Source organism: Coptis chinensis, chromosome 6 (genome assembly GCF_015680905.1).
Source record: "Coptis chinensis isolate HL-2020 chromosome 6, ASM1568090v1, whole genome shotgun sequence".
Taxonomy (NCBI): Eukaryota; Viridiplantae; Streptophyta; class Magnoliopsida; order Ranunculales; family Ranunculaceae; genus Coptis; species Coptis chinensis.
In genome coordinates, this window is record NC_141461.1 from 45954779 (window position 1) to 45982271 (window position 27493).

Here is a 27493-nt window from a genome sequence, read left to right on the forward strand (position 1 = left end):
AACAGACTTTTTGTCCACTTTTGCTCCTCTGATTGGGTCAAGGCTTGGACCATTGGAAAGCTTTTTCCGAGTCGGTCGTTTTGACATAAGGTAGGCCCCATTCTGAGGTCTGAGTCCAAAGATACGGCTTTTGGAAGTTCTGCTGACTTGTGTGCTGTTTCTGCCCGTGTCGACTTTTCAACTTTTGACCGGGCTTAGGAAGGCTTTGTCTTCTTGAATCTTGGCCTTTAATCATGGAACTACTTAGTAACCGACGTTTGCTCCTTTATCTCGCTAAAGTGGCACATTTCTGCACATAATGGACTTTGAAACCTGAAATGCATAAAAACACGTAATCAGTGTTAACTCTTAATTATTACTCACATAATTGGTCTAAAAGTATGACTGTTACAATGTTAAAACTACAGTTTTGGGCTCTTATCAAACCACCCCAAACAGCATTTTGCTTGTCCTCAAGCAAAGATGAGAAATTAGAATAAGTGACCAAAATTGGAGTTTTATCTACTCTCGTTTCGCTGAGTGCGATTGCATTGACCATATGCAACAAGGCCTTAAACCACTAGGAATTCCCTAGGGGACGAGTTATAGCCTCGTGAGAGTTTTCCAATGAAGGTACTCACAAACTTCAACTATACTACAACGACTAAGAAATAAAACTATTGTTTCCTCATTCATGTCCCAACTATCTATACATCTCACTGCTATTTGAATAAGAATAACCAAGTTAAAACCTAAACTAATATATGCATAATAATCAATCATCTATGATACAAATATATATACTATGAGTAATACTATGAAATGCCTAGCAAGTTCGTTCCGAAAACTTGGAATAAGCGCCCTTAAGTAGGTCCTCACATAATTGTCAAGGCGAAAACCACTCGATTTTTTCCGCTCAAGTTTCATTACTCCGATTAATGCAGTGGGCACGCTTTTACCTTACAATCTCAATGACAAACAAGGAAGCCGGAGTCTATCAAACACATCGCCACTTACTATCACACTAACCTAATCCTAATTGAGCTAGAGGTCTTTATTAGGTGTTCATGGGGATTAGGAGATGGTTTAAGAAGGAAGGAAATGGATATTCAAAATGACAAGTCTGAGATAATAGAGTCTTCATATTATGTAACTTAGAGAAAACCTTGTTATTTTCTTTTGCTTCTATACTTTGTTTCCATCCTTAGCCATATTTTTCTTTTTCTTTTCTTTGGCTTTTGACTCCCTTTTATTCTATTATTTTTTTTTTGGAGTTTTTATTTTATTTCTATTTTTCTTTTTATTTGCTTTGGATGGGAACTTCTTTTCTTTATTTTCTGAAGCAATTAACTAACTTTTGTTTACACCGGTTTTTCTCTTCTTCTCTCTTCCTCATTCTATTATCAGACTTATTCTAGATTGGGTAGGTTTATTTTTTTATTTTGTTCTGTTTTTGTAACAGGGTAAAGGATTTGTTGTTTATGGAAGGCTAAAGAAAGGCTCAGAGGGGCGACTAGTGGAAAATAATTCATAGGTTTGAATTTATGGCTATATCGATCCAAAGAGGGCCTAAATTCTCGCTTAGGATATGGCATAGTGATCAAGCAAGTGGACGTGTGATTTCTCTATCCGGATTTTACTTCTCCCTTGTGTCATTTCTCAAATGTTTCGCTCATATAAGGCTTTAAGCTATATTCTCACAGGATTTGTAGAATAAGTACTCTAGCCTAGATTTGAAACTCATTTGCTAACAAATCGTAGATACTCATGCAATATATTTATAGATAGATGCAAAGATTATTACCTACATATTAACCTAAGTTTCTAACAATTATTCTGATGCAAAAGCTAAGTGAGACTTCTAGATTGTTAAGAACATAGAGAAAGAAAACAATACCAATATTCCTAAGTGTATAGCATAAACTTATTTATTTATATTTTTGAAAATTTTCAACTTGAAAACAAATGCATATTATACATATCTATATCCTAACAGATGCATTAATTACACGTGTTTCTATGCCCCCCTGAACAAGAAGCATGCTTTGTCCTCAAAGCATTTAAAAAAAGAGGGTAGAAAAATACCATGGAAACACGTGAAATTCTGGCACATCTGCATAACAAGGTTAGAACATACTAATATAGGGAATTAAAAAAAATTGACGCAACTCTATAAGAGTTCCACCCATTATGGGGTTAACCGAATTAAATTGCTTGGGACATAAGCAGACACTAACAAAACTAAAAACTTACCTTATCTCCCGCTTAAGCATCCTCTTCCTCGTTAGTGAGACGAGGTTCCTTCGCATCCTGCCAATCCATTGTAATTTGCCAAGCTTGCCGCCAGTTATCATCTACTAATGCTAACCTGTTAAGTGTTATCATGTCTGATGGGATGTACGGGGCAACCAAATGAGGTCGCACTGCCATCCCGGCCAAGTCATTATTTCGCGAACGGCGAACCACCCGATTGGTGGGTCTCATGACTTCAACCCTTTTCCAATCTGTGAATTGTGCACAGAATACAGGTAAACAACTACGCATGATGCGGCTTACTAACACAGGCAATAGAAGATACTTACGCCTCATGGTTTGGGCTCTCTTAAGACTAGCGACTAATACTCGGGGAATGTCATATCGGTGACGCCCCTCGCCTAAAGCGAGGAAAATGTCGCCAGCGATCTTGTTTGCAGAAATGAACCGCCATTCCCCAAAATATTCATCGGGATGAATAACATGGTGGTGCCCTACGTTTTAGGAAAGGCTACCAAGGGCAATGCTATATCGCCCTCGGTCCATTACTCGAAATACCCCCCCCCATAATACTCATGGAAATATGTATAATCATAAAGATATGCATTATCGGTCATATATGCCCATGTGTGAACAGGATCGTATTGGTAATCCACGAAACTAAAGCGACCACATTTTTATCGAATTGATGTGTCGTGTCTTCAACTACGACGAGAATAATTCTTGTTCTCCATCCCGATTACAATAGAATTTAACATGGTCGTAGAAATAAGCAAGAAGTCGTGGTGAATATGAATCGTCATCACTTACCGTAGATGACGCCATCCTAATCAGTAGGATCCCGTTAGCCGGAACCAATGTCCATAGGTATCGGCCCAACACATCTTGAAGGAATGTTCAGGTATGACTATAGGAGATGTCATCACAACAACTCTTTGAATAGTTCCACAAAAATCACGGAATGACCGTCGAAAATTGGAATTTTCCGCGTGTCAGTAAATGAAGCGCAGGTGTGCTCACATAGAAGGCGGTCGGCTCGTGGGTTTTAAATTAAGTGTTTTGGGGCGCTGGTCGTGGCCTTCGACAAAATTTTGTGAAAATGTAGAGGCGCAGCGCTTCGTAAAATCTTTGAAACCGGAGTTTAGAGCAAAAAGAAAGAAAAACTTGGAGTGGAAGGTCCGGGATGAAGGTGGGGTGTAGTGTGGTTTGTTAGCGTAGAAAGAAGGGAGTTTAAATAGGTTCTGAGCTACCAAAACGAATCGGCAAGTTCCCAATTTGTTTGAAGTCAATTTCCGGAAATAGAAAAATTCCAAACCCGAAAACGGAAACAACCCATTTCCATGATTTTCTATAAATCCTGGTATCTTTCATACTGGATTTTGAATAGTAACTTCTAAACTCTCATAGATTTCATGCTACCACCACACAATTCATAGATTTGCCGATATCGGCCAAATTATCAACCTTTCCTCTAAGACAACTTTACAACAGATGATCATATAACAACTTATGCTCGGTATAAATATTTCCACCCCAAACAAGTCGGGAAGGTGGGATTATTGATAAAACAAGCAGTACTCGAAAATAACCAATTATAATAAAAAGTAAAATTTAAATCCAAACAACATTAAATAAACACATTACTATTTAAATTTAACTACTGAATTAAAATCCAACTAATAAAACAAAATTATGAAATAACAACGAACACAACTGATGGTGAACACCTAGTTTTGTGATGATGATGGACCCTGAGATGGAGATTGGCTTGAACCATCTGTCCTTTGGCGACGATGCTCATGCCTGTCGGACTCGGTTGAAACAGAGTCCTCCACGGGTGGCATGCGTCGTAGCATCTCTATACGGAACAAGCGGGCTTCCATCTCAAGCATCGAACCGTAATCGTCGCATCGGGTTTGTTGATCTTTGGTGGATAGTCTCCATGTTAGACAAGATATCGTCCAGAACCCCTTCGAGCATTTCAAATCTCGTCTGAAGGTTCCCTTGCTTCTTTTGAACTACAATCTGTCTATCTCGGATATTTTCACAAATACCATAAACGCACCGCAAGGCAGTTTACAACACTTGAATGCGTTCTAAATTAGAACTACATTTATCTAATGCATCTTCATCCAGACATGTCATATCCTCCCTTTCATCTTCCGACTCAACCATTTTTTCTTCAGACAACGGCCAAGTCTCTTGGATGCAATCCGTATAGATACTTGTATTAGAATGCAATTTGATCTTAATAGGAGCAGATCTTGCGACAGCTCTAAAGGAGAGCATAATCTTAGTGATCAATACGGAAGAGGCCAAGCTCTTCCCCCCTCCTCGAATCACATTAAACATTAAATCAATGATGCAGAAATTATACTTATTTGTTTGCAAAATCCAGAGAACGTCGCGGACATTGCGCAGGCCAATATCATCGACTTTGTCTTTCCCGAGGGCGTTCCTACCAATCCACCGAGCTTCTGACCCGGTTGATTGGTTCGGTCGATTATTGGCGGACACAATGAGATGTCGGATTGTATTTACCCTCCACGACGGTATCCTTCATCAAAGCGGGAACTCCAAGATATCTTGGGATTCCTGAATTGTCGCTACTGGAGTTGCTTTCAAAGCGTAATTCCTAACAGATTCACCAACAACCTGCCTCGTTAGTTTCCTCCTCGCCTCCTGCTACCTTTATGAAAATCCTATCCCCTCTAATTCTTGCTTCTTATAAAACTGTTCTACCAAATCATAGTGATAGAACTCCTCAGTCGAGTACCATAGTCCGTTCCAATGCCTCCTAATCATCTCCGAGTCGTAAAATGGCGAAAGTATCGGAAACAAACGCGTGCTCCGACAAAATTCGTCGTCGTAGCGCCATTGAAGTTTCTGAGACAACTAATGGTTTTGTAGACTGTGGGGGAGGCGAGTTTGAAGAAAAACTACTAAAACCGCGGTGGTGGCGGTTGTTACTTGAACTGGTGGCTGTTTTTTCGGAGTTGGGGTGGTGGTGGTAATGGTTTAGAGAAGATTTAAGTTGGCTTTGATTATCTTGGTGTGGGTGTCGTTAGGTTTCCTTCTCTCTCTCTATTTTTATTTTATTATTTTTTTTATTTTGGTTTTCAAAGTTTTATTTAACTTGTAACCGGTGGGATTGAAAGGGAAACACTGTGCGTGCGGTTTGGGAAGGAAGGAGACGCAAAGTCGTGCGTGCGGTTTGGGCCCAAGCCCAATTTGAATTCCGAAATTTTCTGATTTTTCACGCAATTTCAAATTCAATTTGCCGCTTCGTTACTGGCCCGATTTTGGCGAATGAGTTATGGAAATGATCAGTAGAGAATTTCCAATACAATGATCTATAAAACACTCAATTCCAACCATGGGTGACATATAAGAGGGTGGAAGAACGCCTTGAAGTGCGTGTGTGACGTAAGTTATGCGAACGAAGGAAATCTAAGTTTAGATTACGTCAACCCAATTGAACTACAAGTAATGGGCCTAAGAAACACCAATGGAAAGTTCGAGCAATCCAGATGGAGAGACCGATTGCCCACCCCCAAACAAATTTTTAAACACAAAATTTGTTCTAACCCGGGTCGTTTAAAGTCAGATTCCCAAGACTTGTTGGATTGCTATTTTTATGATTAAGAATTTTTTTTATTATTATGTATTTTATTTATTTATTTTTTATTAGTTTATTATAAGATAAACGAAAAACAATAAATACATAATTCACCCCTTAGAGGAACATGACTCAAAAACCGAGAAAACATGCAAAAGTGGAAAACGTGAATTATGTTAATCGTGGACTTAGGATCCGGTACTTACAGCCACACACTCCATAGGGAGGGCCCGGTTACCTGAATGGTGCAGTTACCACTATATGGCAGTGAAAGGAAGTACACCAATGACAAAGGTCAATCCTCATAGACAGGGTCCTGTAAAAGGACTTCCTCTACCGAGGGGGACGAAGTTAAGTAAAAATGTTTTAACCATTGACCATTAACTTGAAAGGTACTGTTGTCATTTGGATTTACCAAGGTGATTGCCCGTAGGGGTGATTTGATTTGATAACGAAAGGGCGGACCAACGGGTTTTAGTTTTCCGGGAAAATATGTAGACGGAGTTGTAAAGCAAGACCTTTTGACCGACCACAAACTCTTTGTGCAAGATTTGCTTATCATGAACACGTTTCATGTTAGCTTTATAATCCGCCAGCGAGATCGTAAGAATCATTCACGGATTTTTCAAGCTCATTCAATTGCAACTTGCGTTTGACACCTGCCTCATCAATATTGAAGTTAAGGCTTTTTATAGCCCACAGAGCACGGTGCTCTAATTCAACGGGCAAATGACATGGTTTCCCAAATACAAGTCTAAAGGGAGACATACCTATAGGAGTTTTGGAAGCAGTTCTATATGCCCATAAGGCATCCGATAGATGCTTTGACCAGTCTTTCCTATTAGGGTTTACAGTTGTTTCTAAAATCTTTTTGATTTCCCTATTAGAAACTTCTACTTGTCCGCTAGTTTGTGGATGATAAGGAGTTACTACTTTGTGTGTAACTCCATACATTTTCACTAGGGATGCAACAACTCTGTTGCAAAAATGTGTTCCACCATCACTAATGATGGCTTTAGGAATGCCAAACCGATAGAAAATATATTCTTTAATAAAAAAATACAACGGTCTTATGGTCATTGCTACGGCAAGCTAGGGCCTCTATCCATTTAGACACGTAGTCCACGGCAACTAGAATATAAATGAAACTGTGGGAAACAGAGAAAGGACCCATGAAATCAATGCCCCAAACGTCAAAAATTTCTACTATCAAGATTGGATTTAATGGCATCATATTACGCGATCGTGATTAAGCCCAAGTTGTTGGCAACGAATACACGCCTTGCAATGCTTGGGCATCTTTAAAAGGGTAGGCCAATAAAATCCACATTGAAGAACTTTAGCGGCTGTTTTCATCCCACTAAAATGGCCACCACACTCTTTGTCATGGCGAGCGATAGAACTTCATTATATTCCCACCGGGAATACAACGACGAATAATCGATCCGCACAATACTTAAAAAGATAGGGCTCATCCCAGTAGTATAACTTAACTCTGGCCAAGAACTTCTTACGTTCATTTCTTGACCAATTATAAGGCATAACATCAGCCGCTAAATAATTTACAATGTCAAGATACCATGGTCTTTGAAAAAATAGCATACGATGCTCGTCGGGGAAAAGAGTCCGGTATGGACTCGGAATCACTCGATCGTCGTTTGTGAGTCTAGATAAGTGGTCGGCAACTACGTTTTCGACCCTCTTTTTGTCCTTTTATTTCTAATGTGAACTCTTGCGGAGAAGGATCCATCGGATTAATCTGCTTAGCATCCTTCTTTGCAAGAAGGTACTTAAATCTTTGCATGGTCCGTGTAAACTAAAGTTTTAGAACCAACCAAATAAGGACAAAACTTATCTAATGCATAAATGACAGCTTAGAATTCTTTTTCTGTAGTTGAATAATTCCGTTAAGCATCGTTTAAGGTTTTACTAGCATAATAATTAACAGTGGACTTATTATCTAGTTTTTGTCCCAAGACTGCACCAACTGCATAGTCACTAGCATCACACATGAGTTCGAAAGGTTTAGACCAATCGGGAGGCTGTATAATGGGTGCAGTGGTTAGGGCGGCTTTTAAAGTTTCAAAAGCTTGCATACAGTTAAAATTAAAATCAAAGATTGCATCTTTCAAAAGCAGATTAGTTAAAGGCCTAGCTATTTTCGAGAAGTCTTTAATAAACCGCCTATAAAAACCTGCATGGCCTAGTGATAAAGATAAAATTGAATAGCTTACCTATGAAATGCTTGATGAAACTCAAAATGTAAGTAAACTAAACTTTATCATGATGCTATATGTTTATCAAAGTTTCCTACTCTCAATTCTATCGAGATAGAGTGGAGTAACAAATTTGTTCCACTCCTAGTGCTCTAGCATGTAATTGTTTTCTAATCTAATTAATCAGTCTTAAGTCAATGAGAGCTTTACGAAGGTGATGTATACTACAATACCTATATGAAATTGATTATGTTGAATCTAACTACGAATGCTATGGAAATATGATTGTTTTGAATCTAGATAAAGGATTAGAGGGAATTGAATCCACCTCGAATCCAACTTAATAGCCTAGCATAGATTCTTGTATCTCGATTCTTACGTTCTTACGGCAAGAAATTCGAGTTCTAATCCCTAGTGTTCATGGCATTTCTATCGAGTACTAACTAGCATGTGAGGTCGTCCACCCATTCTCATGGCTTAATCACGACCTTCTAGATTGGAATAGATTCTACAATGCTTCTACACTATACCACCAAGTTTTCATCAAGGCTTCATCAACCCCTCTAATGGAGGTTTTAGCCTTGAATCATTCAATCATTCCCATATGAATCTAAACTACACATATTATCAAGATTCAAATTTACTAATCTAAACTAAACAATGATTAAATTCCAATTAACAACTAAGAAATGGTAACCAATCAACAATTAAAACTAGATCTAATAGATTGAAATAACACAATTCGAAATTGATAAAATAACTATTTTATTTATCTAATCAATCAAGAACAATGATTCAAAGACTTAATCTAAAACAAGAATTGAAAATGGAACTAAAACTTAATTTAATTAATGAAAACAGATCTAGAATTATCTATATTATTTTAGGTCTAACTAACTACCATTAACAAAGAGCTAAGCTTTGGTTTTTATACTTTCAGATCCAAAAATTGTGCATGGGCTTGGAGCCATGTTTTGGGCCAGAGAATCAGGCCCAAAACCCAATCTTTCTGTCTAAAAAGGCCTCTTCCTGCTACAGTTGGCTTCAACAAACTTTTTGTCCATTTTTGCTCCTCTGATTGGGTCAAGGCTTAGACCATTGGAAAGATCTTTCCGAGCCGGTCGTTTTAACATAAGGTAGGCCCCATTCCGAGGTCTGAGTCCAAAGATACGGCTTCCGGAAGTTTTGCTGACTTGTGTGCTATTTCAACCCGCGTTGACTTTTCAGCTTTTGACCGGGCTTTAGAAAGGCTTTGTCTTCTTGAATCTTGGCCTTTAATCATGGAACTCCTTAGTAACCGACCTTAGCTCCTTTATCTCGCTAAAGTGGCACATTTCTGCACATAATGGACTTTGAAAACCTGAAATGCAATAAAACACGAATCGGTGTTAACTCTTAATTATTACTCACATAATTGGTCTAAAAGTATGATTGCGGGGTTAAAACTACAGTTTTGGGCTCTTATCAAACCACCCCAAACAGCATTTTGCTTGTCCTCAAGCAAAGATGAGAAAATAGGATAAGTGACCAAAAATGGAGTTTTATCTACTCTTTTATTTGAGTCGCGATTGCATTGACCATATCAACAAGGCGCTTAAACCACTAGGAATTCCCTAGTGGGCCGAGTTATAGCCTCGTGAGAGTTTTCCATGAAAGGTACTCACAAACTTCAACTATACTACAACGACTAAGAAATAAAACTATTGTTTCCTCATTCATGTCCCAACTATCTATACATCTCACTAGCAAATGAATAAGAATAACCAAGTCAAAACCTAAACTAATATATGCATAATAATCAATCATCTATGATACAAAGATATATACTATGAAATGCCTAGCAGGTTAAGTTTTGAAAACTTCGGAATAAGCGTCCTTAAGTAGGTCCTCACATAATTGTCAAGATGAAAACCACTCGATTTTTCCGCTCAAGTTTAAGCTACTCCGATTGTGCGTGGGCACACTTTACCTTACAATCTCAATGACAACAAAGGAAGCGAGTCGATCAAACACATCTGCCACTTACTATCACACTAACCTATTCCTAATTGAGCTAGAGGTCTTTATTAGGGTGTCAGGGGATTAGGAGATGGTTTAAAAAGGAAGGAAATGGATATTCAAAAGGACAAGTCTGAGATAATAGAGTCTTCATATTATGTAACTTAGAGAAAACCTTGTTATTTTCTTTTGCTTCTATACTTTGTTTTCATCCTTAGCCATATTTTTCTTTTTCTTTGTCTTTTGACTCTTTTATTCTATTTTTTTTGGAGTTTTTATTTTATTTTTATTTTTATTTTTCTTTTCTTTGGATGGAAACTTCTTTTCTTATTTTCTGAAGCAACTAACTAATTTTTGTTTTACGGGTTTTTTCTCTTCTTCTTTCTTCCTCATTCTATTCTCAGACTTATTCTAAATTGGGTAGGTTGATTTTTTTTTTTTTTTTTTTTTTATTATTTTTTTTATTTTGTTTTGTTTTTGTAACAGGGTAAAGGATTTGTGGTTTATGAAAAGCTAAAGGAAGGCTTAGAGGGGCGACTAGCGGAAAATAATTCGTAGGTTTGAATTTCTGGCTATATCGATCCAAAAAGGGCCTAAATTCTCGCTTAGGATATGGCATAGTGATCAAGCAAGTGGACGTGTGATTTCTCTATCCGGATTTTACTTCTCCCTTGTGTCATTTCTCAAATGTTCCGCTCATATAAGGCTTTAGGCTATATTCTCATAAGATTTGTAGAATAAGTACTCTAGCCTAGCTTTCAGAAACTTACTGCTAACAATCATAGATACTCATGTAATATATTTATAGATAGATGCAAAGATTATTACCTACATATTAACCTAAGTTTCTAACAATTATTACGATGCAAAAGCTCATTGAGACTTCTAGATTGTTTAAGAGCATAGAAAAAAAACAATACCAATATTCCTAAGTGTATAGCATAAACTTATTTATTTATATTTTTGAAATTTTTTGAAATTTTAACTAGAAACAAATGCATATTATACATATCTATATCCTAACAGATGCCTTAATTACACATGTTTCTATGCCCCAAACAAGAATTATGCTTTGTCCTCAAAGTATTGTAAATAAAGAGGGTAGGAAAAATACCATTGAAAGCGTGTGAAATTTAGGAACATCTGCAAAACAAAGTTAGAGCGTACTAATATAGGAAATAAAACCGACCTTAACTCTATAAGAGTTCCACCCATTATGGGGGTAACCGAATTAAATTGCTTGGGACATAAGCAGACACTAACAAAACTAAAAACTTACCTTATCTCCCTTTTAAGCATCCTCTTCCTCATTAGTGAGACGAGGTTCCTTCGCATCCTGCTAGTCCATTGTAATTTGCCAAGCTTGCCGCCAGTTATCATCTACTAATGCTAACCTGTTAAGTGTTATCATGTCTGATGGGATGTATGGGGCAACCAAATGAGGTTGCACCTGCCATCCCGGCCAAGTCATTATTCGCAACAAGCAAACCACCCGATTGGTGGGTCTCATGACTTCAACCCTTTTCCAATCGTGAATTGTGCAACGAATACGGTAAACAACTACGATGATGCGGCTTACCAAAACAGGCATAAGAAGATACTTATGCCTCATGCTTTGGGCTCTCTTAAGACTAGCGACTAAAACTTCGGGAATGTCATATCGGCGGCGTCCCTCGCCTAAAGCGAGGAAAATGTCACCAGCGATCTTGTTTCTTTGAAATGAACGCCATTCCCCAAAATATTCATCGGGATGAATAACATGGTGGTGCCTACGTTTAGGGAAAGGCTACCAAGGGCAATGCTATATAAGCCCCTGGTCCATTACTTTCGAAATACCCCTCCCCCATAATACTCATGGAAATATGTATAATCATAAAGATATGCATTATCGGTCATATATGCCCATGTGTGAACAGGATCAGGTATTGGTAATCATGAAACTAAAGCGACCACATTTTTATGGAATTGATGTGTCATGTCTTCGACTACGACGGAGAATTCTTGTTCTCCATCCTGATTACAATAGAATTTAACATGGTCGTAGAAATAAGCAGTAAGCTGTGGTGAATATGAATCGTCATCACTTACCGATAGATGGCGCCATCCTAATCGCAGGATTCTTTTGCCGGAACCAATGTCCATAGGTCACCGGTGCCCAACACATCTTTGAAGGACTGTTCAGGTATGACTATAGGAGATGTCATCACAATAACTCTTTGAATAGCTCCACAAAAATCCGGAATTACCGTCGAAAATTGGAATTTTCAGCGTTAAGGCGAAGGCGGTGCGCTCACATAAGGCGGTCGGCGTGTGTTAATGCTTTTACAGTGTTTTTGGGCTGGTCGCGCTCAAAGGAGGGCGTGGTCGCACTCGACAAATTTTCGAAAATGTAAAGGGCGGCGCAGCGCTTCGTAGAATCTTGAACCGGAGTTTAGAGCAAAAAGAAAGAAAAACTTGGAGTGGAAGGTCCGGGATGATGGTGGGGTGTAGTGTGGTTTGTTAGTGTAGAAAGAAGGGAGTTTAAATAGGTTTCGAAGCTTTCAAAAGCGAATCGGCAAGTTACCAATTTGTTTGAAGGCAATTTCCGGAAATAGGAAAATTCCAAAACCGAAAATGGAAACAAACCATTTCCATGATTTTCTAAAAATCCTGGTATCTTTCACACTTGATTTAGAATAGTAACTTCTAAACTCTCCTAGATTTCATGCTAGCACCAAACAAATCATAGATATGCCGATATCGGCCAAATTATCAAACTTTCCTCCAAGACAACTTAACAGCAGATGATCATATAACGACTTATGCTCGGTATAAATATTACCACCCCCAAACAAGTCGGGAAGGTGGGATTAATGATAAAATAAAGCAATACTCGAAAATAACCAGTTATATTAAAAAAATTAAATTTAAATGCAAACAATGTAAAATAAACACATTACTATTTAAATTTAACTACTGAATTAAAATCCAACTAATAAAATGAAATTAGGAAATAACAGCGAACTCCAACTGGGTGTGAACACCTAGTTGTGTGATGAAGATGGACCCTGAGATGGAGATTGGCTCTGGGATGGAGAATGGCTTGAACCATCGTCGCCCGGGCGACGGCGCTCATGCCTGTCGGACTCGGCTGAAGCGAGTCTTCCACGGTGGCATCGCGTCGTAGCATCTCTATTCGGAACAAGCGTTGGGCTTCCATCAGTTCGAAAGTCGCGCATCTTGGGTTTGTTGTTGCTGGTGGATAGTCTCCATGTTAGACAAGATATCGTCCAGAACCCCTTCGAGCATTTCAAATCTCCTCTGAAGGTTCCCTTGTTTCTTTTGAACTACACTCTGTCTATCTCGGATATTTTCACAAATACCATAAACGCACCGCAAGGCAGTTTGCAACACTTGCATGCGTTCTAAATTAGAATTACAATTATCTAATGCATCTTCATCCAGACATGTCATATCCTCCCTTTCATCCTCCGACTCATCCATTTTTTCTTCAGACAACGGCCAAGTCTCTTGGATGCAATCCGTATAGATACTTGCATTAGAATGCAATTTGATCTTAATAGGAGTAGATCTTGCGACAGCTCTAAAGGAGAGCATGATCTTAGTGATCAATACGGGAAGAGGCGCCAAACTCTTCCCCACTCCTCGAATCACATTAAACATTAAATCGAGGATGCAGAAATTATACTTCTTTGTTTGCAAAATCCAGAGAACGTGCAGACATTGCAGGCCGATATCACTGACTTTGTCTTTCCCGAGGACGTTCCTACCAATCCACCGAGCTCTGACCAGTTGATTGGTTCTCGTGGTGGTCTCGGCGGGACGAATGGGATGTCGGATTGTATTCACCCTCCACGACCGGTATCCTTCATCAAAGCGGGAACTCCAAAGATCTTTGGGATTCCTGAATTGTTGTTACTAGGTTGTTTTCAAAGCGTAATTCCTAACAGATTCGCCTAACAACTGTCTCGTTACTTCTCTCCGCGTTCCTCCTAACTTTATGAAAATCCTATCCCCTTCCAATTCTCGCTTTTTATAAAACTGTTCTACCAAATCATAGTGATAGAACTCCTCAGTTGAGTACCACAGTCCGTTCCAATGTCTCTTGAACATCTCCGCGTCGTAAAATGGCGCGAAACTGTCGGAAGCAAATGCATGTTTTGGCAAAATTCTACGTCGTAGCGCCATTGAAATTTCTTAGACTACTAATGGTTTGTAGACTGTGGGGGAGGCGAGTTTGAAGAAAACTACTAAAAACGGCGTTGGTGGCAGTGGTGGTGGTGGTGGAAACTATAATTGGTGGCTGTTTTTCGGAGTTGGGTTGGTGGTGATGATGGTTTAGAGAAGATTTTAGGTGGATTTGATTTCCTTGGTGTAGGTGTAGTTAGGTTTTCTTCCCTCTCTCTATATTTATTTTTTTATTTTGGTTTCCAAAATTTTATTTAACTTGTAACCGGCGGGATTGAAGTGGAAACACTGTGCATGCGGTTTGGGAAGGAAGGAGACGCACTAACGTGCGTGCGGGTTGGGCCCAAGCCCAGTTTGAATTCCAAAATTTCCGATTTTTTGCGCAAATTCAAACTCAATTTGCCGCTTCGTTACTGGCCCGATTTTGGCGAATGAGTTATGGAAATGATCAGTAGAGAATTTCCAATCCAATGATCCATAAAACACTCAATTCCAACCATGGGTGACGTATAAGAGGGTGGAAGAATGCCTCGAAGTGCGTGTGTGACGTAAGTTATGCGAACGAAGGAAATCTAAGTTTAGATTACGTCAACCCAATTGAACTACAAGTAATGGGCCTAAACAAAACCAATGGAAAGTTCGAGCAATCCCGATGGAAAGATCGACTGCCCACCCCCAAACAAATTTTTAAACACAAAATTTGTTTACAACGTGGGTCGTTTAAAGTCAGATTCCCAAGACTTGTTGGATTGCTATTTCTATGATTTTAAGAATTTTAATTTTATTTTATGTTTTATTAGTATATTATAAGAAAAACGAAAAAACAATAAATACATAATTCACCCCATAGAGGAACATGACTCAAAAACCGAGAAAACATGCAAAAGTGGAAAACGTGTATTATGTTAACCGTAGACTTAGGATCCGGTACTTACAGCCACACACTCCATAGGGAGGGCCCGGTTACCTGAATGGTGCACTTATCAGTATATGGAAATGAAAGTATATACACCAAATGACAAGGGTCTGTCCTCATAGACAGGGTCCTGTAAAAGGACTTCCTTTACATCAGGGGACAGAAGTTCGTGAAAATGTTTTAACCGTTGACCATTAACTTGAAAGGTACTGTTGTCGTTTGGATTTACCAAGGTGATTGCCCCGTAAAGGGTGACTTCAAGAACGAAAAAGGGCCCGGACCAACGGGTTTTAGTTTGCACTGGGAAAACATGTAGACGGGAGTTGTAAAGCAAAACCTTTTGACCGACCACAAACTCTTTGCGCAAGATATGCTTATTATGAACACGTTTCATGTTAGCTTTATAATCCTTCGCAAGATCGTACGAATCACTACGGATTTCTTCAAGCTCATTCAATTGCAACTGCGTTTGACACCTGCCTCATCAATATTGAAGTTAAGGCTTTTATAGCCCACGAGCACGGCGGCTCTAATTCAACGGGCAAATGACATGGTTTCCCAAATACAAGTCTAAAGGGAGACATACCTATAGGAGTTTTGAAAGCAGTTCTATATCGCCCATAAGGCATCCGATAGACGCTTTGACCGATCTTTCCTATCGGGGTTTCTGATTGTTTCTAAAATCTTTTTGATTTCCCCTATTAGAAACTTCTACTTGTCCGCTAGTTTGTGGATGATAAGGAGTTGCTACTTTGTGTGTAACTCCATACTTTTTCACTAAGGATGCAACAACTCTGTTGCAAAAATGTGTTCCACCATAACTAATGATGGCTTTAGGAATGCCAAACCGACAAAAAATATATTCTTTAATAAAAAATACAACGGTCTTATGGTCATTGCTATGGCAAGCTAGGGCCTCTATCCATTTAGACACGTAGTCCACGGCAACTAGAATATAAATGAAACCGTGGGAAATCGGGAAAGGACCCATGAAATCAATGCCCCAAACGTCGAAAATTTCTACTATCAAGATTGGATTTAATGGCATCATATTACGTTTCGTAATTCGCCCAAGTTGTTGGCAACGAATACACGTCTTGCAATGCACTTGGGCATCCTTAAAAATGGTAGGCCAATAAAATCCACATTGAAGAACTTTAGCGGCTGTTTTCATCCCACTAAAATGTCCACCACACTCTTTGTCATGGCAGAACGATATAACTTCATTATATTCCCACTGGGGAATACAACGACGAATAATCTGATCCGCACAATACTTAAAAAGGTAGGGCTCATCCCGGTAGTATAACTTAACTCGGCCAAAAACTTCTTACGTTCATTTCTTGACCAATTATAAGGCATAACATCAGCCGCTAGATAATTTACAATGTCGATACCATGGTCTTTGAAAAAATGGCATCTACGATGCTCATCGAGGAAAAGAGTCCGGTATGGACTCGAGAATCGATCGATCGTCGTTTGTGAGTCTAGATAAGTGGTCGGCAACTACGTTTTTCAACCCTCTTTTTTGTCCTTTATTTCTAATGTGAACTCTTGCGGAGAAGGATCCATCGGATTAATCTACCTTAGCATCCTTCTTTGCAAGAAGGTACTTAAAATGGTGCATGGATGGTCCGTGTAAACTAAAGTTTTAGAACCAACCAAATAAGGGCCGAAACTTATCTAAAGCATAAATGACGGCTAAGAATTCTTTTTTCTGTAGTTAAATATTTTTCGTTGAGCATCGTTTAATGTTTTACTAGCATAATAAATGACAAATGGACTTATTATCTAGTTTTTGTCCCAGATCGCACTAATTTGCATAGTCACTAGCATCACACATGAGTTCGAAAGGTTTAGACCAATCGGGAGGTGTATAATTGGTGCAGAGGTTAGCATGCTTTTAAAGTTTCAAAAGCCTGCTTACAGTTAAAATTAAAATCAAAGATTGCATCTTCAAACAACAGATTAGTTAAAGGCCTAGCTATTTTCGAGAAGTCTTTAATAAATCGCCTATAAAACCTGCATGGCCTAGAAAGGCTCTAATATCACGGACAGTCCGTGGTTTAGGTAGAGTCGCTATCTTATCTAGTTTGGCCTTATCTACTTCGATGCCATCACTAGATATAATGTGACCTAGTACTATGCCTTTTTCACCATGAAATGACACTTTTCCCAGCTTTTAAAAGCGAGGCTCTTTTCTTCACACCGTGTCAAAACCTTAAACAAGTTAGACAAACAGTCTGTGAAGGAGTCTCCATAGATAGAAAAATCATCCATGAAAACTTCCATAAAGCTCTACCATGTCACTAAATATATGAAGCATACATTTGGAAGGTTCGGGAGCATTACAAAGGCCAAAAGGCATTCGTTTATAGGCATATGTTCCAAAGGGACATGTGAAGGTAGTCTTTTCTTGGTCATCAATATCAATAATAATATGAAAATAGCCTGAGTAGCCATCCAGAAAACAATAAAAAGCATGACCAGCTAGGCGTTCGAGCATTTGATCTATAAAAGGTAAAGGAAAGTGATCCTTTCGTGTCATAGCATTTAAACGTCTGTAATCAATACAGATCCTCCATTTCATAAGACCTTGTGTGACAACATAGTCACCCTTTCCATTACGAACCATGGTAACTCCTGATTTCTTAGGAACTACATGAATGGGGCTTACCCATTTGCTATCAGAGATTGGGTATATGATACCGCGATCGAAAGTAATCATAAGACTTCTTCCCTAACCACCTCTTTCATGGCGGGGGTTCAAGTGTGGCGAGGGTTAGCGAGAAGTCTTGGCGTTATCCTCCAAATGGATACGATGAGTGCAAACATTAGGGTCAATTCCCTTAATGTGTCAGCTAGGGACCAACCAATCGCGCAGACCGATGTTCCCTAATCACCGGATTAAACGTGTCTCTTCATCCTTAGATAACAGAGAAGATATAATTACCGGATGATTACCATCCGGATCAAGTTGTATATATTTTAACTATGGGGGAAGGGGTTTAAGCACTGGGGTGGAAGGAAAATCAATAGATGTTTCGTCGGGGTCCTCATTTTGCATAATGAATACTTGCTTAGGTAGCAAGTCTTCATACTCAGTATAAGGAGCAACCGAAGAGTCTACAACTTGTGTGGACTAAAGGATGGTGTTGACTTCCTCTAAGTTGGAGTCATTTACAAAATCTGACTTTCCAAAAGAAAGGAATTTGTACATATTGTTTTCAGGAAACGTGTTGTTAAAATAATCTTGAGCTAAACTCTCGATCATGCTAACCTCCCCATCTATAGCGAATCTGGTAATTGTTTCATCATCTTGAAAACATTTACCTCAACTGTGAGATGGCCAAAAGATAAGGACATCTTACCATCGCGGCAATTAATAAGTGTGTTGGCAGTTGCTAAAAAGGGCCGCTTTAAGATGATCGGTACTGAGTCATTAGCTTAATTTCGATCGAGGATAACAAAATCAGCAGGATAGTAGAAATCCACGAACCTTAACAAGCACGTTTTTCCACTACACCTTTAGAATACTTAATTGACCTGTCCGCTAATTGCAATGTTATTTTTGTAGGTTGCATTTCCTGTAGACTTATTTGTTTATACAAGTAATACGGGAGTAAGTTAACACTCGCCCCCAAGTCTAATAAAGCGGTCGTCGTGTGGGAATCTCCTAAGGTGCATTTCTGATGGGGATCTACCAGGGTCCTTGTACTTAACAATTCCATTATTTTCGGATAAAGTTGGGAATTGTTCAGTTAAAAAGGCGTCTTTAGGTATGTTGGTTTTATGCCTAGTAGTGCACAACTCTTTAAGAAACTTAGCGTGATTAGGTAGCTTTTTAATAGCTTCGAGAAAAGGATGGTTTATCGCTAGATTCTTGAAAACGTTCCTAATCTCCTCAAAGTTTGTATCCCTGGTTAGCATGGCTAATTTTTGAGGGAACGGTGGTTTAGCTCTATATTTAGTGTATGGCTCGACTTGATGTGTAACCTTGGCTTTCTGTTTCTTAGGTTGTGGTTTAACTGGACCTTTACAGTGGTAGGCTCTTCAGTTTCTACTTCGGTATCTAGTTTGATATCCGGTGTAGGGAGTACTGATGGGGTAACTATAGGCATAGTTACTTTGTTATCAACCACTCTTCCCGAACGGAGAGTGGTGATGGCATTCAGGTCACCGACTATTGTCGTTTCCGTACTAGTATTACCGTTTACCTCAAAGGCTAAGTTTGTTGTTTTAGGGTTTGGTATAGCTTGTCCTGGAAACACGCCTTTTGGTTGGGCTTTTTCTTGGGCTAACTGTTGTATGCCCTGATTTATGGATTGTAAGATCTGTTGGTTTGATTGATTCATTGATTGGAAAAGTTGTTGGGTAACTTGTATAAAGGCGTCGATACGGTCTAGTTGTGTAGGTGTAGTAGTCCGTGGTGTGGATCGAACTATCTATCGCGTTGATTATTTATGGGTGGGTTTTGATAGTTACTATTGTTAACCGAAACAAGACCTCTATTGGTATTATAACTATTATAATTATTCTCGACCTTGTGCTACACCTTGTGTGGTGGGCGCTTTGGCTGTTATAATTATTATAATTTCCTTGACCTTGTCCCCTGTCCTTGCCTAGGTGGAGCTTGATTATAGTTGTTTGCTTGCCTAACATTTTGGTTATTAAAGCCTGGAGTTGTAACTTGTTGATTATTTCGCCAACTAAAGTTGGGATGTTGTCTCCATGGGGCATTAGGAATAGGATAGTTATTAATGGAGCAAACATTATCTTGCTCTAATTGTTGTTGTTCATAGGCGAGAGGACAATAGGAGTCAGGGTGCTCAGGACTCAAACAGAAATTACATGGGTTGGAGTTGACATTCATGACGGGAATAGGCTTTTGTTGAATAGAAATAGCCTAAACCTTTTTAGTTAGAGATTCGATTAAATTTTTAAGTTCTGGATCGGGTTTCATCTCAAACATACCGGCGGCCTTAACTATTGAAGAAGAACTAGCAGAGCGGGGGATATCAACACTCCCCAATTGTTATTGCGTTTAGTTTGTTCTTCTAAAATTTGTAAGCCTCCGGAGGCTCCTTTTACTTAGGAAACTACCCCCATTCATTATGTCAAGGACTTTTTATGGTGATGTTGAAGTCCTTTGAAAAAGGCACTAACTAACGTGTCTTTTGCTAGGTTATGGTGTGGACACTCTATAAGCGGATCGGTGAACGATTCCAAGCCCGAGAAAATGATTCATGAGGGTTCTCGCCGGAAGAAATGAATCTTGGAAAGCATCTCATCCGCCTTTAGGGGTGGGTAAAAATGTTCCATAAATAGTGAACAAGTTTAGCCCACGAGTCCACGAGTTAGGCACTTGGGCGCTTAACCAAGACGCCGCCTTTATCGGCTAAGGTGAAGGGAAATACCCTCAGTTTAATTTGTTCCGCACCAACCGTAGGATGATGGAATGTTGTAAGGACTTGTTCAATCCCTACGATGTGTTGGTAAGGTTTTTCATGGCCTAAACCATGGAAAACGGGTAACAAATTAAATATGTTTGGGGATTCGAAAATCCCCAATCGGTCCGCTAGAACGATGCAAGATTTAGGGCTATCGCCAAAGCTTTGTAGAAGTCGGAGAGAGGAGTCTCTCTTTCTTCAGCCATTATGTCGTATGGTTGGTGGGATAGTAGTTAGAGGTGTTGTGATTGGTATACTCGATATGTTTGTTTGTTGACGGTTAATTACGTTCGGTGTTTTTCTCCCACTGGACCTTAATCTCATGCAAGTCTAAGTCTCTAAACACGAAAACAATCCAAACAATCTTGATATTTAGTATGAACCTCTAACCGAGATGCGAGGTATGGAAGAAAGGAATACCGATAAGCGTCCTTGCTTCGCTTATGAATAGCGTCTTGTTTATGCGTGTTCAGTGTAAATAACAAGTTAGAACACTGAAGAACTAAAAAAAAAAATTCGAAGTTCGAAACAAACCTGTAGAAATCCGCAAATTTTTGCTTAGGTAGAGGGGCCGCGAGAAGTGGGCGGCGGCCCTAGTCTAGTAAGTGAGCACGGGTCGCTTTTGGTATGAGGTATGGTCGCTACTGGGTATCAAATGGTCACGCTCAAGGTCCAGTATAGGCGAAAGCGTCGGGTCGCTTCGGTGTATATTTTTGCGGAACTTTTTCAACGCTGAAATGGACAACCACAGTATGAATCAAACAAGGGTGGGTGGGTTTAATGGGACTTAAAAATGACTAATTCTACTATGAAAACAATGCTAAAGTGCAACTAAGATGGCAGCGGCGCCATTTGATAAATGATAATAATAGAATAGTCTACCTAAGAAATCCTCGATGAAACTCAAAACGTAAGTAAACTAAACTTTAACATGATGCTATATGTTTATCAAAGAGTCCTACTCTCAATTCTATCGAGATAGAGTGGAGTAACAAATTCGTTCCACTCCTAGTGCTCTAGCATGTAATTGTTTTCTAATCTAATTAATCAGTCTTAAGTCAGTGAGAGCTTTACGAAGGTGATGTATACTACGATACCTATATGAAATTGATTATGTTGAATCTAACTACGAATGATATGGAAATATGATTGTTTTGAATCTAGATAAAGGATTAGAGGGGAATTGAATCCACCTCGAATCCAACTTAATAGCCTAGCATAGATTCTTATATCTCGATTCTTACGTTCTTACGGCAAGAAATTCGAGTTCTAATCCCTAGTGTTCATGGCATTTCTACCGAGTACTAACTAGCATGTGAGGTCGTCCACCCATTCTCATGGCTTAATCACGACCTTCTAGATTGGAATAGATTCTACAATGCTTCTACACTATACAACCAAGTTTTCATCAAGGCTTCATCAACCCCTCTAATGGAGGTTTTAGCCTTGAATCATTCCGCAATCATTCCCATATGAATCTAAACTACACATATTATCAAGATTCGAAATTTACTAATCTAAACTAAACAATGATTAAATTCCAATTAACAACTAAGAAATGGTAACCAATCAACAATTAAAACTAGATCTAATAGATTGAAATAACACAATTCGAAATTGATAAAATAACTATTTTATTTATCTAATCAATCAAGAACAATGATTCAAAGACTTAATCTAAAGTTGTTTACTATTGTTTGCTTGCCTAACATTTTGGTTATTAGACCCTGGAGGTGAAACTTGTTGATTGTTTCGCCAACTAAAGTTGGGATGTTGTCTCCATGGGGCATTAGGAATAGGATAGTTATTAATGGAGTAAACATTATCTTGCTCTAATTGTTGTTGTTCATAGGCGAGAGGACAATAGGAGTCGTGGTGCTCGGGGACTCAAACAGACATTACATGGGTTGGAGTTAACATTCATGACGGGATAGGCTTTTTGTTGCACGTAAATAGCCTCAACCTTTTAGTTAGAGATTCGATTAAATTTTTAGTTCTAGATCGGGTTTCATCTCAAACATACCCGGGGCGGGCCTTAACTGTTGAAGAAGAACTAATCTCGCGGGGGATATCGCCACTACCCCCAATTGTTATTACGTTTTAGTTTGATCTTCTAAAAATTTGTAAGCCTCCGAGGCTCCTTTACTTAGGAAACTACCCCCATTCATTATGTCAAGGACTTCTTTATGGTGATGTTGAAGTCCTTTGAAAAAGGCACGAACTAACGTGTCTTTTGCTAGGTTATGGTGTGGACACTCTATAAGCGATCGGTGAAACGATTCCAAGCCTCGAAAATGATTCATGAGGATTCGCCGGAAAAATGAATCTTTGAAAGCATCTCATCCGCCTTTAGGGGTGGGTAAAAATGTTCCATAAACAGTTGAATAAGTTTAGCCCACGAGTCCCAGAGTTAGCGCTTTCGGGCAGTTAACCAAAGACGCCTTTATCGGGCTAAGGTGAAGGGAAATACCCTCAGTTTAATTTGTTCCGCACCAACCGTAGGATGATGGAATGTTGTAAGGACTTGTTCAATCCTACGCATGTGTTGATAAGGTTTTTCATGGTCTAAACCATGGAAAACGGGTAACAAATTAAATATGTTTGGGGGAATTCGAAAATCCCCCACTGGGTCTGCTAGAACGATGCAAGATTTAGGGCTATCGCTCAAAGCTTTGTAAAAGTCGGGAGAGGAGTCTCTCTTCTTCAGCCATTATGTCAGGTGTGGTTGGTGGGATAGTAGTTAGAGGTGTAGTGCTTGGTATACTAGATAGATTTGTTTGTTGACGTTGACGTTGACGGTTAATTACGTTCGGTATTTTTCTCCGACCAGACCTTAATCTCATGCAAGTTTAAGTCTAAACACGAAAACAATCCAAACAATCTTGATATATTAGTATGAACCTCTAACTGGAGATGCGAGGTATGGAAGAAAGGAATACCTGATAGCGTCCTTGCTTCGCTTATGAATAGCGTCTTGTTTACTTGTGTTCAGTGTAAATAACAAGTTAGAACACTGAAAAACTTAGAAAATTGAAGTTCGAAACAAACCTGTAGAAATCGGAAAATTTTGCTTAGTGGCAACGTGCGCCAAGATAGCGCGGTCGCTCGGCTCCTTGTTCCGATGACTTAGCGCTGGTCGCCGTGGTCCAAGAACTTAGTATGGTCGCTTTCGCTTCTGTCCGAGGGCGTGGTCGCCTCGTGTTCCAGACTATATAGGCAGTGCGCCTTTATATAAGGTCGATCGGCCAATGTAATTTTGTCGCAGAATTTTTCGACGCTGAAACGGATAACCACAGTATGAATCAAACAAGGGTGGGTGGGTTTAATGGGAATTAAAAATGACTAATTCTACTATGAAAACAATTCTAAAGTGCACTAAGATGGCAGCGGCGCCATTTGATAAACTGTAAAATGAATAGTTTTACCTACGAAATAAAGCGATGAAACTCTATACAAAAGTAAAACTACAAACTATCTTACGATGCTATATGTTTATCAAAGTTTCTACTCTCAATTCTATCGAGATAGAGTGGAGTAACAAATTCGTTCCACTCCTAGTGCTCTAGCATGGAATGTTTTCTAATCTAATTAGTCGGTCTTAAGTCTAATGGGAGCTTTACGAAGGGTGTTATACTACGATACCTATATGGAATATATTATGTTGAATTTAACTTCGAATGCTATGGAAATATGATTGTTTTTGAATCTAGATAAAGGATTAGAGGGGAATTGAATCCACCTCGAATCCAACTTAATAACCTAGTATAGTTTCTTGTATCTCGATTCTTACATTCTTACGGCAAGAATTCGAGTTCTAATCCCTAGTGTTCATGGCATTTCTACCGAATACTAACTAGCATGTGAGGTCGTCCACCCATTCTCATGGCGAATCACGACCTTCTAGATTGGAATAGATTCTACAATGCTTCTACACTATGCCACTAAGTTTTCGGCCAAGGCTTCATCAACCCTCTAATGGAGGTTTTAGCCTTGAAGTCATCAACCCATCATTTCCCATTGAATTATAACTACACATCATATTAAAATTCTAACTTAACTAAATTAACTAACAATGTTTTAGTCTACTTAAACTACGAAATGATAATCAACAAGAATTAAAACTAGATCTATAAATTGAGATGAAAAAAATCGAAATGGACAAAATAACTATTTTATTTATCTAATCAATCAAGAACAATGATTCAAAGACTTAATCTAAAACAAGAATTGAAAATAGAACTAAAACTTAATTAAAATACTGGAAACTAGATCTAGAATTATCTATATTGTTTTAGGTCTAACTAGCTACCATTAACAAAGAGCTAAGCTTTGGTTTTTATACTTTCAGATCCAAAAATCGTGCATGGGCTTGGAGCCATGTTTTGGGCCAGAGAATCAGGCCCAAAACTCAATTCTTTCAGTCCAAAAAGGCCTCTTCAACTGCAGTTGGCTTCAACCGACTTTTCGTCCACTTCTACTGCTCTGATTGGGTCATGGCTTGGACCATTAGAAAGCTCTTTCCGAGCCGGTCGTTTTGACATAAGGTAGGCCCCATTCCGAGGTCTGAATCCAAAGATACGGCCTTCGGAAGTTCTGCTGACTTGTGTGTTGTTTCTGCCCGTGTCAACTTTTCAGCTTTTGACCGGGCTTAGGAAGGCTTTGTCTTCTTGAATCTTGGCCTTTATTCACGGAACTACTTAGTAACCGACCTTTGCTCCTTTATCTCGCTAAAGTGGTACATTTCTGCACATAATGGACTTTGAAACCTGAAATGCATAAAAACACGTAATCAGTGTTAACTCTTAATTATTACTCACATAATTGGTCTAAAAGTATGACTGTTACAAGGTTAAAACTACAGTTTTGGGCTCTTATCAAAAAGTGGGAATCTTCTTTCCCCAACTTATCCACTTTCAGAAGATACCAAAGGGACAAGGGACAAAGCCTTGCGGTGTAAATTCCATAATGACTATGGCCATGAGACAGAACTTTATCGTTTCTCTCCGGGTCGGATTTAGAAATTAGTGGAGAAAGGACTTTTAAACGAATATCTTACTAAAGACTCTCAACAGGCAGTTGCTGCAACTTATGAGCATGTCATTAATGTTTCCCATTCTCATGTTGAGTCTCTTTCCAAAAGTCAGAGTAAGAATCAAAAGCGTTTGAAAGTTAGTTATGTTGGTGAGTTTAACCGATCAACAAAGTCGATTTTGTCAAAGGAATCCGCACCGAGACTTCAAGAAGAAGAGCCCTCCGATTCAATCGATGATGATCTCCTTGGTGTATATCACCCTCACTATGACGCAGCTTATAATTTCGTGTCTATAGGTGCTTTCGTGGTTCAACGGGTAATGATCGATTACGGGGGCCACTTCCGGCGTCATTTTCAGTGGATGTTATTCTCGATGCAACTTCGCGAGGGTATGATCATCGCCGAAGACAATCCTATCATCGGTTTTGATGGGATAACATCTTCATTGGTTGGAAGAATTACCTTACCAATCAAATTAATGAACAAAGAAGTTGAGCTCCATTTCTTATTGATGGATTGGCCGTTCCTACTATAACGCAATTTTGGGCGTAGATTGGATACATTCCATGGGGATGTAGTCTCCACATTTCATCAATTGTGTCAAGTTCCCATTATCCGGGCATATTTGCAAGGTTCAGAGTGACGTGTATCTGCCCATGCCTGTCATGACAAAGCAATGGATGACTATAAAAATCTGAAGTTCGAGGTAATACGATCCTTGCAAGTGCCCCCGCCAAGTTATAGTTGTTAAACGGCGCCCTCCATCTATAATATTGAGGCTCATGTGCAAGGGTCGCTTACAGTGGATCGACTTTTGGAAGTGCAAGTAGGAGATTCAGCCAGAAGAAACCACTTTTATTTCTCACGAACTTTCGGCGATAGAACAAAAGAGTTGGTTTCCCTTTTACAAATAAATAAGCGTGATCTTCGCTTGGAAAATTGAGGAAATGCCGAATAGACCCTTTTTTGTTGCCTGTCATAAACTTGACATTGATCCAAGTTTCAGGCCAGTTCGCCAAAAACCAAGAAGAATGGCACCTGATCGAAAGCTCAAAGTTAAATAGGAGATTGATAAGCTACTTGCGGTTAACTTTATCCGACGAGTTACTTACCCAAAATGGCTTGCTAATGTCATCGCAGTGCCAAAAAAGAACGGACAAATCAGAATTTGTATTGACTTTACAAACCTTAACGAAGCTTGTCCGATTCATCCGTATCCATTACCACGAATTTTCAAACTAGTGGATGCCACTTCGGGATTCCAACGCCTATCTTTCATGGATGCTTCTTCAGGGTACTACCAGATCTCTTTGAATGTGGATGACCAAGAGTTAACCATCTTCATTACCGACCAAGGCATTTTCTGCTACACTGTTATGCCTTTTGGTCTGAAAAATGCCGGTGCAACCTACAAAAACTTGTCAATACAATTTTTTCGGATCTGCTGAGGATAATAATGGACGCTTATATCAATGATATAGTCGTTAAATCGAAGCTTACTGGTGATCATCTTTTGATCTTCAACGTGTTTTTGATAGGCTTAACAAGTATAACATGAGACTCAATCCCACTAAATGTTCTTTTGGCCTCTCGTCTGGAAAATTTCTGGGATACCTCATGACTCGTAGAGGTATTGAGGCTAATCCTGATCAAATACGTGCCGTTATTGATATGCCATCACCAAAAAATAAGAAGGAAATTCAACGGCTTACTGGTCATCTTGCCGCTCTTCATAGATTTATTTCTAAATATTCCGATTGTTGTCATCCCTTCTTCCAGACTTTAAAGGGGGCGGCAACTTGGAACGTTGATTGTGAGATGGCATTGCAACAACTGAAGAAA